This window comes from Oncorhynchus kisutch, linkage group LG17 (assembly GCF_002021735.2).
Source record: "Oncorhynchus kisutch isolate 150728-3 linkage group LG17, Okis_V2, whole genome shotgun sequence".
NCBI classification, from domain to species: Eukaryota; Metazoa; Chordata; class Actinopteri; order Salmoniformes; family Salmonidae; genus Oncorhynchus; species Oncorhynchus kisutch.
This window is the reverse complement of record NC_034190.2, coordinates 50,097,413-50,110,742: the sequence shown is the minus strand read 5'-3', so window position 1 is coordinate 50,110,742 and position 13,330 is coordinate 50,097,413. Positions and strand designations below refer to the sequence as shown.

The following is a 13,330-nucleotide window of genomic DNA, read 5'->3' as shown; positions in this document are numbered from 1 at the left end:
ACATGACGCATGTTTAAGGCCTATAAATCCAGAGAAACTCATTTCTTCCCCAAATAATATTTCGATTAAATGTAACTCAGTAATATATATCATGTAATTTCATAAACACGAATACATTTAATTGCTTTTATCCCATTGTGTCTGCATGTCAGGCACACCATTACAATAGTATTTTATTTGCAACACGCTTTTATCGCACAGGCCTATGCTTGATATCATTTGGGTGAGTTAAATATTTTCAGTTGCTCTGGCGTCTTGGAGGGTCTTGTCAAGTTGGGAAATTATTGTGTAAATATGGTTGATTGTGGACTACTTAGTTTGTTGGTTTTAACTTAACTTTGATAGATCGCCTACCTTTGGCCCTGAAGGGCGTTTGGTGTGTTTTCACCTCTTCGCCTTCGGGCACACCTTGGCGCCCGAGAAGTGTATTCAATTACTGCCAAGGCAATTACGTTTTATAGAGCGCGCGGTGCACGGCTGTTCAACACGGAAACCGGTAGGCTCTGTCTCGGCACACTCAGCGAGTAAAAATACAAAGATTAGTCATTCATTGTCTGACAACCACTTTCATTCAACTGCTGTTTTTTTTCTGCGGCTCGTGGTTTACAGCGGGAGAACGGTGGTCCTTGATCAGCCTCACAATGTTAGACATTTGGAACCGTGTCGGATTACGGTCCTAAATGCCTTGAATGTCTGGTAGCCTACCTAGAGTATCCTCATGACTCAGGCTGCCTGTATGGAGAGGTGCTTGGCTTGGCTGGACCAGAGTGTTGGAATTCCCTGGTCAGTGTTCACAAGCATGGCCCTTCCCCAGTCCAAGTGAGTCTGCAATTATTAGTGGTTAAAAATCAAAAAAGGATTTCCTCCTGTTGGAGTCGATGTTTTCATTAGAAAAGAATCACTCCATTTTTTTTCTCCATATCCTGTTGCAGGAAAAATGGCACATCGAACTGGCTTGTAAATTTCCCTGGTATTGACATCTTGACCATAGAGTTCAGTTAGTTTCCCCTGTTCAGACCCACTATATACCCCGAGGCATCATCCTTTCCCTGGGGCTTTACAGGTCATTTAGAAACAGGAAACATTGTAATTTTCTCATCTAATCAACTAGTAGGAGTTAAAGCAGGAAGGTGCACCGAGCAGCCCTACTTCCTCTAAATCACCACCACCACTTCTGCCCTCCATCTGTTACACCCCTCCATCCCTCCACCCCTCCACCCCTCCACCCCTCCATCCCTCCATCCCTCCACCCCTCCACCCCTCCATCCCTCCACCCCTCCATCCCTCCACCCCTCCATCCCTCCATCCCTCCACCCCTCCACCCCTCCATCCCTCCACCCCTCCATCCCTCCACCCCTCCACCCCTCCACCCCTCCACCCCTCCATCCCTCCATCCCTCCACCCCTCCACCCCTCCATCCCTCCATCCCTCCACCCCTCCATCCCTCCACCCCTCCACCCCTCCATCCCTCCACCCCTCCATCCCTCCATCCCTCCACCCCTCCATCCCTCCACCCCTCCATCCCTCCACCCCTCCACCCCTCCATCCCTCCACCCCTCCACCCCTCCATCCCTCCATCCCTCCACCCCTCCATCCCAACCCTTCCACTGCTTCACTCAAAGATTATCATCAGTTAGTTAATCCTCCAATCGGTTCCTCTGATCAGAGTCCCTCTCCCCCGTTCCCCTCCCCTCGGCTCCCTCTCGTTCTATTCTCCCGGCGGTATTGGTTGATCCCAGATATGGTGGTGCTCCTGCCTCTTGCTTCCTGCCTCCTGCTCTGTGTGTCAGACTGGAAAGATGGTCGGTGAGAGAGCAGACTGGATTTGTGATGGGAAGTGGGGAACAGCCCCTAAACCCCTGGCAGTGGGCTCGTAAAGTGTTTCTGGGGCTCCGGGTCGGGAGCCGGGTGTTTACGGGGGTTCTCAGGGGGTGTCATCGTAGCCCCAGGTCTGTTCTGTGCGTTGCAGCTGAGCGTTTGTAGATGGAGCCCCCCACAGTCCCTCTGTCTCCTCTTCTCCCACCATGTCCCCTTCCTCCCCCTCCCCATCAATCATATGCAGACCTCAGGAGGATAAATATGCCCGGGCAGTGGACACACTACTCACAAACACACACACACACACGCACACACACACACACAAACACACACACACACACACACACACACACACACACACACACACACACACACACACACACACACACACACACACACACACACACACACACACACACACACACACACACACACACACACACACACACACACACACACACACACCTCTCTCTCTTGCTCGCATGTACACGAACACAAGAACACAGACAAACACACTGCTCCTCATCATCACCCATTTTGAAAGTGCTGCAGATGGAGGAGCTGCTTGTTTTAGTTGACATGAATGAAGGAGTTTGTTTTTACAGTGTTGCCCAGATGTTGTTCCAGGGGGATTTAGAAGTCTCTCTCTCTCTCTCTTGCTCTCTCTCTCTCTCGCTCTCGTTCTCTCTCGCTCTTGCTCTCTCTCTCTTCTTCCTTAAGTGCTCCCAGGCTTCTGGAAGAAAAAAAGATTCTCAGAAACTGGGCCAGTTGGCTCATCGCACCAAAGAACTGTATACTGTACAGCGCTGAGAAATTGGAGCGAGAGTTTGAAATACGGAGTGAACTTTTGGTTCTATGACACGGATTGACAGAATTGGGTTGGACTGTAGCTCCGGCTGGCATTGCCCCTCAACTCAACTCCAGTTGTTATGGAATTCGTTTAGGAAATCAAAAGCTCAAGAAAGTCTGAGGAGATGTTCTAGATTATCTACCATTGAGTCTGTTCCAGTATATCCCAAAACAAGATGGCCGCCTTGCTGCTACAATACAGGGATGGTGACAGTGGCAGGTACAGTGCATTCGGAAAGTATTCAGACCCCTTCCCCTTTTCCACATTTTGTTACATTACAGCCTTTGCTATGAGACTCGAAATTCAGCTCAGGTGCATCATAGTTTCAATTGATCATCCTTGAGATGTTTCTGGACATTATTTGGATTTGGAAAGGCACACACCTGACTATATAAGGTCCCATTATTGACAGTGCATGTCAGAGCAAAAACGAAGCCATGCGGTAGAAGAAATTGTCCGTAGAGCTCCGAGACAGGACTGTGTCGAGGCACAGATCTGGGGAAGGGTACCAAAAAATGTCTGCAGCATTGAAGGTCCCCAAGAACACAGAGGCAGCCATCATTCTTAAATGGAAGAAGTTTGGAAGAGCTGGCAGCCCGGCCAAACTGAGCAATCGGCGGAGAAGGGCCTTGGTGAGGGAGGTGACCAAGAACCTGATGGTCACTCTGACAGAGCTCCAGAGTTCCTCTGTGGAGATGGGAGAACCTTCCAGAAGGACAACCATCTCTGCAGCACTCCACCAATCAGGTTTTTATGATAGAGTGGCCAGATGGAATACACTCCTCAGTAAAAGACACATGACGGCCTGCTTTTAGCTTGCCAAAATGCACCTAAAGGACTCTCAGACCATGAGAAACAAGATCCTCTGGTCTGATGAATGCAAGACTGAACTCTTTGGCCTGAATGCCAAGCGTCATGTCTGGGGGAAACCAGGCACCATCCCTATGGTGAAGCATGGTGGTGACAGCATCATGCTCTGGGGATGTTTTTCAGCATCAGAGACTGGGAGACTAGTCAGGATCGAGGGAAAGATGAATGGAGCAAAGTACAGAGAGATCCTTGATGAAAACCTGCTCCAGAGCACACAAGACCTCAAACTGGGGTGAAGGTTCACCTTCCAACAGGACAATGACCCTAAGCACACAGCCAATACAATGCAGGAGTGGCTTCGGGACAAGTCTCTGAATGTCCTTGAGTGGCACAACCAGAGCCCAGACTTGAACCCCTTCGAAAATCTCTGGAGAGACCTGAAAATAGCTGTGCAGCGACGCTCCCCATCCATCCTGACAGAGCTTGAGAGGATCTGCAGAGAAGAATGAGAGAACCTCCCCAAATACTGGTGTGCCAAGCATCATACCCAGGAAGACTCCAGGCTGTAATCACTGCCAAAGTAAAGAGTCTGAATACTTATGTAAATGGTGTATTTCAGTTTTTAAAATTGTATAAACTGTTTTTGCTTTGTCATTATGGGGTATTGTGTGTAGATTGATGAGGGGGAAAAAAACTATTGAATCCATTTTAGAATAAGGCTGTAACGCAACAAAATGTGGACAAAGTCAAGAGGTTTGAATACTTTCAGAATGCACTGTAGCTAGCTGCCGACGCCCGACACCTCAGAGCTGTCATCTCTGCTGTTATCACACTCTGTGGCGTTCTGACACACGTGTGTGTCTGGTGACTGAGCCTTGCTGAAGTGTCACCATGTCTGCCTCCTTAATGCCTAAACTTAACCATGGAGTTTGTTTTGTTTTAAACCTATCCTAAACCTTCACCCTTAACTTAACCATTCAGAATTAGTGCCTGAACTTAACCATTCAGAATTAGTGCCTGAACTTAACCATTCAGAATTAGTGCCTGAACTTAACCATTCAGAATTAGTGCCTGAACTTAACCATTCAGAATTAGTGCCTGAACTTAACCGTCGAAATGTTGAATTTATGGACAAAGGTTGGATTCTGCCGTGAGACGGAGGAGAGGAGAGAGGGAGAGGAACCCACGAGAGGTGTGAGAGAGAAGAGGGGGAGGTTAGGGAAATGAAAGAGAGAACGGAAGAGTCTAAGAAGATGTAGAGAAAGGGACTTATTATTTGTTCCACTTGTCAGACCTATGGGCGCTCTCTGGACAGTTTCAACTGACCTGAGCCCTAGGACCATGCCCCAGGACTACCTGACATGATGACTCCTTGCTGTCCCCAGTCCACCTGGCCATGCTGCTGTTCCAGTTTCAACTGACCTGAGCCCTAGGACCATGCCCCAGGACTACCTGACATGATGACTCCTTGCTGTCCCCAGTCCACCTGGCCATGCTGCTACTCCAGTTTCAACTTCCACCTGACTGTGCTGCTGCTCCAGTTTCAACTGTTCTGCCTTATTGTTATTCGACCATGCTGGTCATTTATGAACATTTGAACATCTTGGCCATGTTCTGTTATAATCTCCACCCGGCACAGCCAGAAGAGGACTGGCCACCCCACATAGCCTGGTTCCTCTCTAGGTTTCTTCCTAGGTATTGGCCTTTCTAGGGAGTTTTTCCTAGCCACCGTGCTTCTACACCTGCATTGCTTGCTGTTTGGGGTTTTAGGCTGGGTTTCTGTACAGCACTTTGAGATATCAGCTGATGTACGAAGGGCTATATAAATAAATTTGATTTGATTTGATTTGATTTGACTCTGGCGAACCTGATGTGTGCTTCTTCATGACCATAAAGGAAATTAGATTGAGGTGAAGTTGAGAAGAAATGATTTATTGGCAGGGCAGATCTTCATTTTTTTTTTATGCCCCATCAAGACAAAGTGAAAACAGGTGGGGCTATAAACCATACCCACCTAGATGCAACCACTCTTCAGACAAGCCCAGCCCCCCCGCCCCAGTAGCTCCTACTCCTAGTCAGGGCAGGTCAGTGTGACTGTGGAGTAATGGATTACACAGCCATGGATCTCAGTCAGGGGAGGCCTGAACAATGCATCATTGTGTCTGTAGCGTTGGCTATAACTGGGAGCTATCCACTGCCTCCAATTAGGTAATAAGGCCTGGCAACACGCCTTCCTCTCCCCGTCTCCCCACAGTGCCACATCTGGTAGGGGTCTGGGCTTTCCGTCCATGACAGCCATGCACCGTATTAAGTGGAGAGTAATCTGATGTTGAGATGCGTTCCGATTTGGTGTTCAGATGTGGTTCTGATAAGGTACAGTTACTGTACTGTGTTTGTCTGTCCAAGTCACCATGCCTTCGGCCATTCTGTTTGGAGTCATGTCCATCTGGTTCATATCGCTTTGACACACACAACACACACACGCACACACACACACACACGCACGCACGCATGCATGCACGCACACGCAGTGATTAATCCCTTGGTCTGTTTCTTTAACCTCTCTGTAGATCATTGTCTGGGGAGCCATTAGAGTCCAGCTGAGCCGCAGCATGACACAAGCTAGAGCAGTAAGCATTGAGAGCAGCAGGGTCAGTGTGGCAGGCCTGACTCTATAGGACGAGTGTGTGTTAAGGGCATGTTAGAGCAAAGAGAGGGATTGGTGGAGGCATGAATGGAGGGGACGGTGAAATAACGATGGAAGGGGGATGTAAGGAGGTAACGGCGGGAAAAAGAGGTGAGCGGATGAAAGGGAGGGGAGAGCAGGGGAAGATAGAGGGATGTAAGGGAGGGGAGAGCAGGGGAAGATAGAGGGATGTAAGGGAGGGGAGAGCAGGGGAAGATAGAGGGATGTAAGGGAGAGGATGGGAAGATAGAGGGATGTAAGGGAGGGGAGAGCAGGGGAAGATAGAGGGATGTAAGGGAGGGGAGAGCAGGGGAAGATAGAGGGATGTAAGGGAGGGGAGAGCAGGGGAAAGATAGAGGGATGTAAGGGAGGGGAGAGCAGGGGAAGATAGTGGGATGTAAGGGAGGGGAGAGCAGGGGAAGATAGAGGGATGTAAGGGAGAGGATGGGAAGATAGAGGGATGTAAGGGAGGGGAGAGCAGGGGAAGATAGAGGGATGTAAGGGAGGGGAGAGCAGGGGAAAGATAGAGGGATGTAAGGGAGGGGAGAGCAGGGGAAGATAGAGGGATGTAAGGGAGGGGAGAGCAGGGGAAAGATAGAGGGATGAAAGGGAGGGGAGAGCAGGGGAAAGATAGAGGGATGAAAGGGAGGGGAGAGCAGGGGAAAGATAGAGGGATGAAAGGGAGGGGAGAGCAGGGGAAAGATAGAGGGATGAAAGGGAGGGGAGAGCAGGGGAAAGATAGAGGGATGTAAGGGAGAGGAGAGCAGGGGAAGATAGAGGGATGTAAGGGAGGGGAGAGCAGGGGAAAGATAGAGGGATGTAAGGGAGGGGAGAGCAGGGGAAAGATAGAGGGATGAAAGGGAGGGGAGAGCAGGGGAAAGATAGAGGGATGAAAGGGAGGGGAGAGCAGGGGAAAGATAGAGGGATGAAAGGGAGGGGCGAGCAGGGGAAAGAGGGATGAAAGGGAGGAGAGAGCAGGGGAAAGATAGAGGGATGAAAGGGAGGGGAGAGCAGGGGAAAGATAGAGGGATGAAAGGGAGAGGATGGGAAGATAGAGGGATGAAAGGGAGGGGAGAGCAGGGGAAAGATAGAGGGATGAAAGGGAGGGGGAGAGCAGGGGAAGATAGAGGGATGAAAGGGAGGGGAGAGCAGGGGAAAGATAGAGGGATGAAAGGGAGGGGCGAGCAGGGGATGGATAGAGGGATGAAAGGGAGGGGAGAGCAGGGGAAAGATAGAGGGATGAAAGGGAGAGGATGGGAAGATAGAGGGATGAAAGGGAGGGGAGAGCAGGGGAAGATAAAGGGAGGGGAGAGCAGGGGAAGATAGAGGGATGTAAGGGAGAGGATGGGAAGATACAGGGATGTAAGGGAGGGGAGAGCAGGGGAAGATTAAGGGAGGGGAGAGCAGGGGAAGATAGAGGGATGAAAGGGAGAGGATGGGAAGATAGAGGGATGAAAGGGAGGGGAGAGCAGGGGAAAGATAGAGGGATGAAAGGGAGGGGAGAGCAGGGGAAAGATAGAGGGATGAAAGGGAGAGGATGGGAAGATAGAGGGATGAAAGGGAGGGGAGAGCAGGGGAAAGATAGAGGGATGAAAGGGAGGGGAGAGCAGGGGAAAGATAGAGGGATGAAAGGGAGAGGATGGGAAGATATAGGGATGAAAGGGAGGGGAGAGCAGGGGAAAGATAGAGGGATGAAAGGGAGGGGCGAGCAGGGGAAAGAAAGAGGGATGAAAGGGAGGGGAGAGCAGGGGAAAGATAGAGGGATGAAAGGGAGGGGAGAGCAGGGGAAAGATAGAGGGATGAAAGGGAGGGGAGAGCAGGGGAAAGATAGAGGGATGAAAGGGAGGGGAGAGCAGGGGAAAGATAGAGGGATGAAAGGGAGGGGCGAGCAGGGGAAAGAGGGATGAAAGGGAGGAGAGAGCAGGGGAAAGATAGAGGGATGAAAGGGAGGGGAGAGCAGGGGAAAGATAGAGGGATGAAAGGGAGAGGATGGGAAGATAGAGGGATGAAAGGGAGGGGAGAGCAGGGGAAAGATAGAGGGATGAAAGGGAGGGGCGAGCAGGGGAAAGAAAGAGGGATGAAAGGGAGGGGAGAGCAGGGGAAAGATAGAGGGATGAAAGGGAGGGGCGAGCAGGGGAAAGATAGAGGGATGAAAGGGAGGGGAGAGCAGGGAAAGATAGAGGGATGAAAGGGAGGGGAGAGCAGGGGAAAGATAGAGGGATGAAAGGGAGAGGATGGGAAGATAGAGGGATGAAAGGGAGGGGAGAGCAGGGGAAGATTAAGGGAGGGGAGAGCAGGGGAAGATAGAGGGATGAAAGGGAGAGGATGGGAAGATAGAGGGATGAAAGGGAGGGAAGAGCAGGGGAAGATAAAGGGAGGGGAGAGCAGGGGAAGATAGAGGGATGAAAGGGAGAGGATGGGAAGATAGAGGGATGAAAGGGAGGGGAGAGCAGGGGAAGATAAAGGGAGGGGAGAGCAGGGGAAAGATAGAGGGATGAAAGGGAGAGGATGGGAAGATAGAGGGATGAAGGGGAGGGGAGAGCAGGGGAAAGATAGAGGGATGAAAGGGAGAGGATGGGAAGATAGAGGGATTGAAAGGGAGGGGAGAGCAGGGGAAAGATAGAGGTATGAAAGGGAGGGGAGAGCAGGGGAAAGATAGAGGGATGAAAGGGAGAGGATGGGAAGATATAGGGATGAAAGGGAGGGGAGAGCAGGGGAAAGATAGAGGGATGAAAGGGAGGGGCGAGCAGGGGAAAGAAAGAGAGATGAAAGGGAGGGGAGAGCAGGGGAAGATAGAGGGATGAAAGGGAGGGGAGAGCCAGGGGAAAGATAGAGGGATGAAAGGGAGGGGCGAGCAGTAGAAAGATAGAGGGATGAAAGGGAGGGGAGAGCAGGGGAAAGATAGAGGGATGAAAGGGAGAGGATGGGAAGATAGAGGGATGAAAGGGAGGGGAGAGCAGGGGAAGATAGAGGGATGAAAGGGAGAGGATGGGAAGATAGAGGTTTGAAAGGGAGGGGAGAGCAGGGGAAGATAAAGGGAGGGGAGAGCAGGGGAAGATAGAGGGATGAAAGGGAGAGGATGGGAAGATAGAGGGATGAAAGGGAGGGGAGAGCAGGGGAAGATAAAGGGAGGGGAGAGCAGGGGAAAGATAGAGGTATGAAAGGGAGGGGAGAGCAGGGGAAAGAGGAATGAAAGGGAGGGGAGAGCAGGGGAAAGATAGAGGGATGAAAGGGAGGGGCGAGCAGGGGAAAGATAGAGGGATGAAAGGCAGGGGAGAGCAGGGGAAAGATAGAGGGATGAAAGGGAGGGGAGAGCAGGGGAAGATAGAGGGATGAAAGGGAGGGGAGAGCAGGGGAAAGATAGAGGGATGAAAGGGAGGGGGGAGCAGGGGAAGATAGAGGGATGAAAGGGAGGGGAGAGCAGGGGAAAGATAGAGGGATGAAAGGGAGAGGATGGGAAGATAGAGGGATGAAAGGGAGGGGAGAGCAGGGGAAAGATAGAGGGATGAAAGGGAGAGGATGGGAAGATAGAGGGATGAAAGGGAGGGGAGAGCAGGGGAAAGATAGAGGGATGAAAGGGAGGGGAGAGCAGGGGAAGATAGAGGGATGAAAGGGAGGGGAGAGCAAGGGAAAGATAGAGGGATGAAAGGGAGGGGAGAGCAGGGGAAAGATAGAGGGATGAAAGGGAGGGGAGAGCAGGGGAAAGATAGAGGGATGAAAGGGAGAGGATGGGAAGATAGAGGGATGAAAGGGAGGGGTGAGCAGGGGAAGATAAAGGGAGGGGAGAGCAGGGGAAGATAGAGGGATGAAAGGGAGAGGATGGGAAGATAGAGGGATGAAAGGGAGGGGAGAGCAGGGGAAGATAAAGGGAGGGGAGAGCAGGGGAAAGATAGAGGTATGAAAGGGAGGGGAGAGCAGGGGAAAGAGGAATGAAAGGGAGGGGAGAGCAGGGGAAAGATAGAGGGATGAAAGGGAGGGGCGAGCAGGGGAAAGATAGAGGGATGAAAGGCAGGGGAGAGCAGGGGAAAGATAGAGGGATGAAAGGGAGGGGAGAACAGGGGAAAGATAGAGGGATGAAAGGGAGGGGGAGCAGGGGAAGATAGAGGGATGAAAGGGAGGGGAGAGCAGGGGAAGATAGAGGGATGAAAGGGAGGGGAAAGCAGGGGAAAGATAGAGGGATGAAAGGGAGGGGGGAGCAGGGGAAGATAGAGGGATGAAAGGGAGGGGAGAGCAGGGGAAAGATAGAGGGATGAAAGGGGAAGGGAGGAATGGCTCAGAGTTGAGCACCTGAGGGTCAGACACAGAGTCCCTTTCAGCAGGCAGGGTTGAGGGTTCGAGGCCTAACAAAGTGTCATTGATCATCTGTCATGTAGATTAGTTCTCCCCTGTCCACAAGAGGGCTAGCAATGTGTGTGTGTGTGTGTGTGTGTGTGTGTGTGTGTGTGTGTGTGTGTGTGTGTGTGTGTGTGTGTGTGTGTGTGTGTGTGTGTGTGTGTGTGTGTGTGTGTGTGTGTGTGTGTGTGTGTGTGTGTGTGTGTGTGTGTATTAGTCCGAGAGAGAGAGTGTCTATGCAAGTCTGTAGTCTGTTTCTCTTTATACACATTATACAGTCTCTGTGTGTCTGTGTATTTGATTGTGTGTATATAAAGAAACATTTCCATCCTGGATGGACAATAAAGTTGTATTCTATTCTATATGTGAGTATAAATACGTCACCCTTGTTAAGTGTATTTGTGTTTTCATCTCCAGGGCTCAGTTCTGTCTGACCAGCGTGTCTAAGTGAGCCCTTGACAGTGCATTGTGGGAAGAGCTAGCCAATATAAACCCCAGTGTCCGGAGAAATGACAACGCTGTCCATGCGTGGAACAAATTACACAAATGGCTGCAGTCCAGGGGGTTAAATCTATTTATCTGATCCGTTCCCACAATCCCACCCCATCCCCCTGTCATCCACCTCTCCAAACCTTCTACGTCCTTTTGTCTTCAAGTGGTTTCATTTCATAACGGGGACAGCCGTGCCGGGAGTTGCTGTGCCATCTTAAAGATGGATGCCAGGGGTTTGAAGTGGGCTCTTTCTTTCTTTCTTTCTTCATAAAAGGCTCTCCCTCCCCTCGGGTTGGGTAAACAGCTCAGACCTCTGCTGTGCAGTTCACTGGAGAACGAGAGAAAGCGAGAGAGACATAGACAGAATGAGGGAGAGGGAGGGAGCGGGAGAGAGAGAGAGAACTGTGGTCCTGCTTGGCCCATAGCACAGGCAAAGAAAGAAAGAGAGAGAGAAAAAGATCCATGAGTCGAGGGAGAGGGAGGAGTATTTATGTTAGGGTATGAAAAGCTATACCTAAAGCAATACGGGCTCTCATAGCTACTCTACTAGGGGTTAGCAGGGTTTGTATATTTTTTCTGACTGCTGCTGGGGTTGGCCCTTGCTGCCTGCTGGTGCAAGCTGGCCCGGTGAGAGAGTTAGTGAGCGGGGCTACAGTTTCAACTGGGGCTGCAGGGCCCGTGGTCCTACGGGTCCCATGGGGCTCGGAAACTAGGGGTGGTAGTATTGACAGGAATGTCTAAATGCTAGGGGGGGGGGGTGTACGTAAACACAGGTCTTTGCCCTCCCCCTTCCCCCACAATAATACTGTAATTACACTGATTGGACGTCACATCTACCGTTGTCCTCTGACTCTGATTTCTCCTATTTGGCTGACGTTCAGCGCAGTGAACACAGGAAGCGGAGAACGTTCTTCTTCCCTTTTGGCAAATGAGACAACAGAGGATTTGGTGGAAGGAAGGCCCTGCGTTCTCCCTGGGTTGGTCTGGGTGAGAGGCTACGTGTGGATGTCATGATGAGTGTTGGAATAAAGAATGGACTTGAGATGGTGTCAGAATGTTGTTTGCATGTGTGTATGTGAGTGGGTTAGCGTAACGTGGGTGTATCCGTGTGTCTACCCGTGTGTCTACCCGGGTTATTGCACTAGAGATCCACTGCTGGCGAGTCTGGCTGTGGGCCAGTTGAAGGTGAGCAGGAGAACGCCTGGGGTGATGGGAACTCCCTCTGAGAGCGTTCACAGCGCAGACAGTCCGTGTCGCTCACAGTGATGTCAGCTGCTATGAACAACCCCCCCCCCCCGCGCTGTCAGCTGCACTGCCTCCGCAATCAATTAGTTCCACCCAGGAGCTGCTGACAGGAAGTGCCAAGAGCAACATCACCCGCTGCACATTCTATAATTATTACAGGGAACACACGCACATCCACACAGATGCACGCATGCATACACACACACACACACACATGCACACACACACACACACACAAGCACACGCACGCGCACGCACACGCACACACACACACACACACACACACTGCGCCCATTACCTCAACGCTCCTGGCGATTGTATAGGCTGCAGTTAACTGATACCTGAGCCAATACTCCATACAGACGATGTGGTGTGTGTGTGGACACTTGTGTGTCCATCCCTAGATGAGTGTGTGTGTATATGCATTCGTTAATTAAGAGAGTGCTTCAACATTGGGCGCTGCCTGCCTGCCGCTGATAGAGTGAGCCAGCTGGTACAGACCAGGGAGCCTGCCTGTCTGCTAGAGTTGACGAGGGTAATTTCTTCATTACATAGAGAGGAGGAGGGAGACTTTCTCCGCTGGGTCTGGCAGGACTAGATTGGACTGGGCCTTCCAGGACCCCACTAGACCCTCCAGAAGTGTCCTGGTTCTGTTTTTTCTGACCCACCTTGTTGGGAAGCACTAGAACGCTTAACAGACGATCGCCCACTTCGTTGGGACGTATCATCAAGTCCCTGTCCCATTTCACGGCCCTCCCTGTTAGCCATTTACACTTCAGCCCCAATTCCCCCATAATGCCTGGTTTAGGGTATTTTATGAGCACTGCGTGTGAGCCAGCAGGGTTTGGACTGGGTTTGGGGGCGAAACCTCTATCTACTGTGAAAGTTTACAGTGAATTGGCCGTCCTTTTGATAAGGGGGTTGATTGGAGTCCGGGATGCTGAGGTCACCCTCTCCGCCCCTCTCTCCCTTCTCTCCACCGGCCTGTTGGTTGACTCTGTGGGGTAATTGTATGACTCTGCTCAGATAGGCGTCCTGAGACGACTGATAAGAGAGAGGTTCCAAGATGTGTGTGTGTGTGTTTGCGCACACGTGCG

The 13,330-nt window shown here is 51.2% G+C and overlaps 1 protein-coding gene across 1 annotated transcript in view; it reads left to right on the top strand.

Moving 5' to 3' along the window:
• LOC109907831 (semaphorin-3G) overlaps window positions 1–13,330 on the top strand; it is a 59,910-nt gene that overhangs the window by 1,202 nt on the left and 45,378 nt on the right. The window lies entirely within an intron of this gene.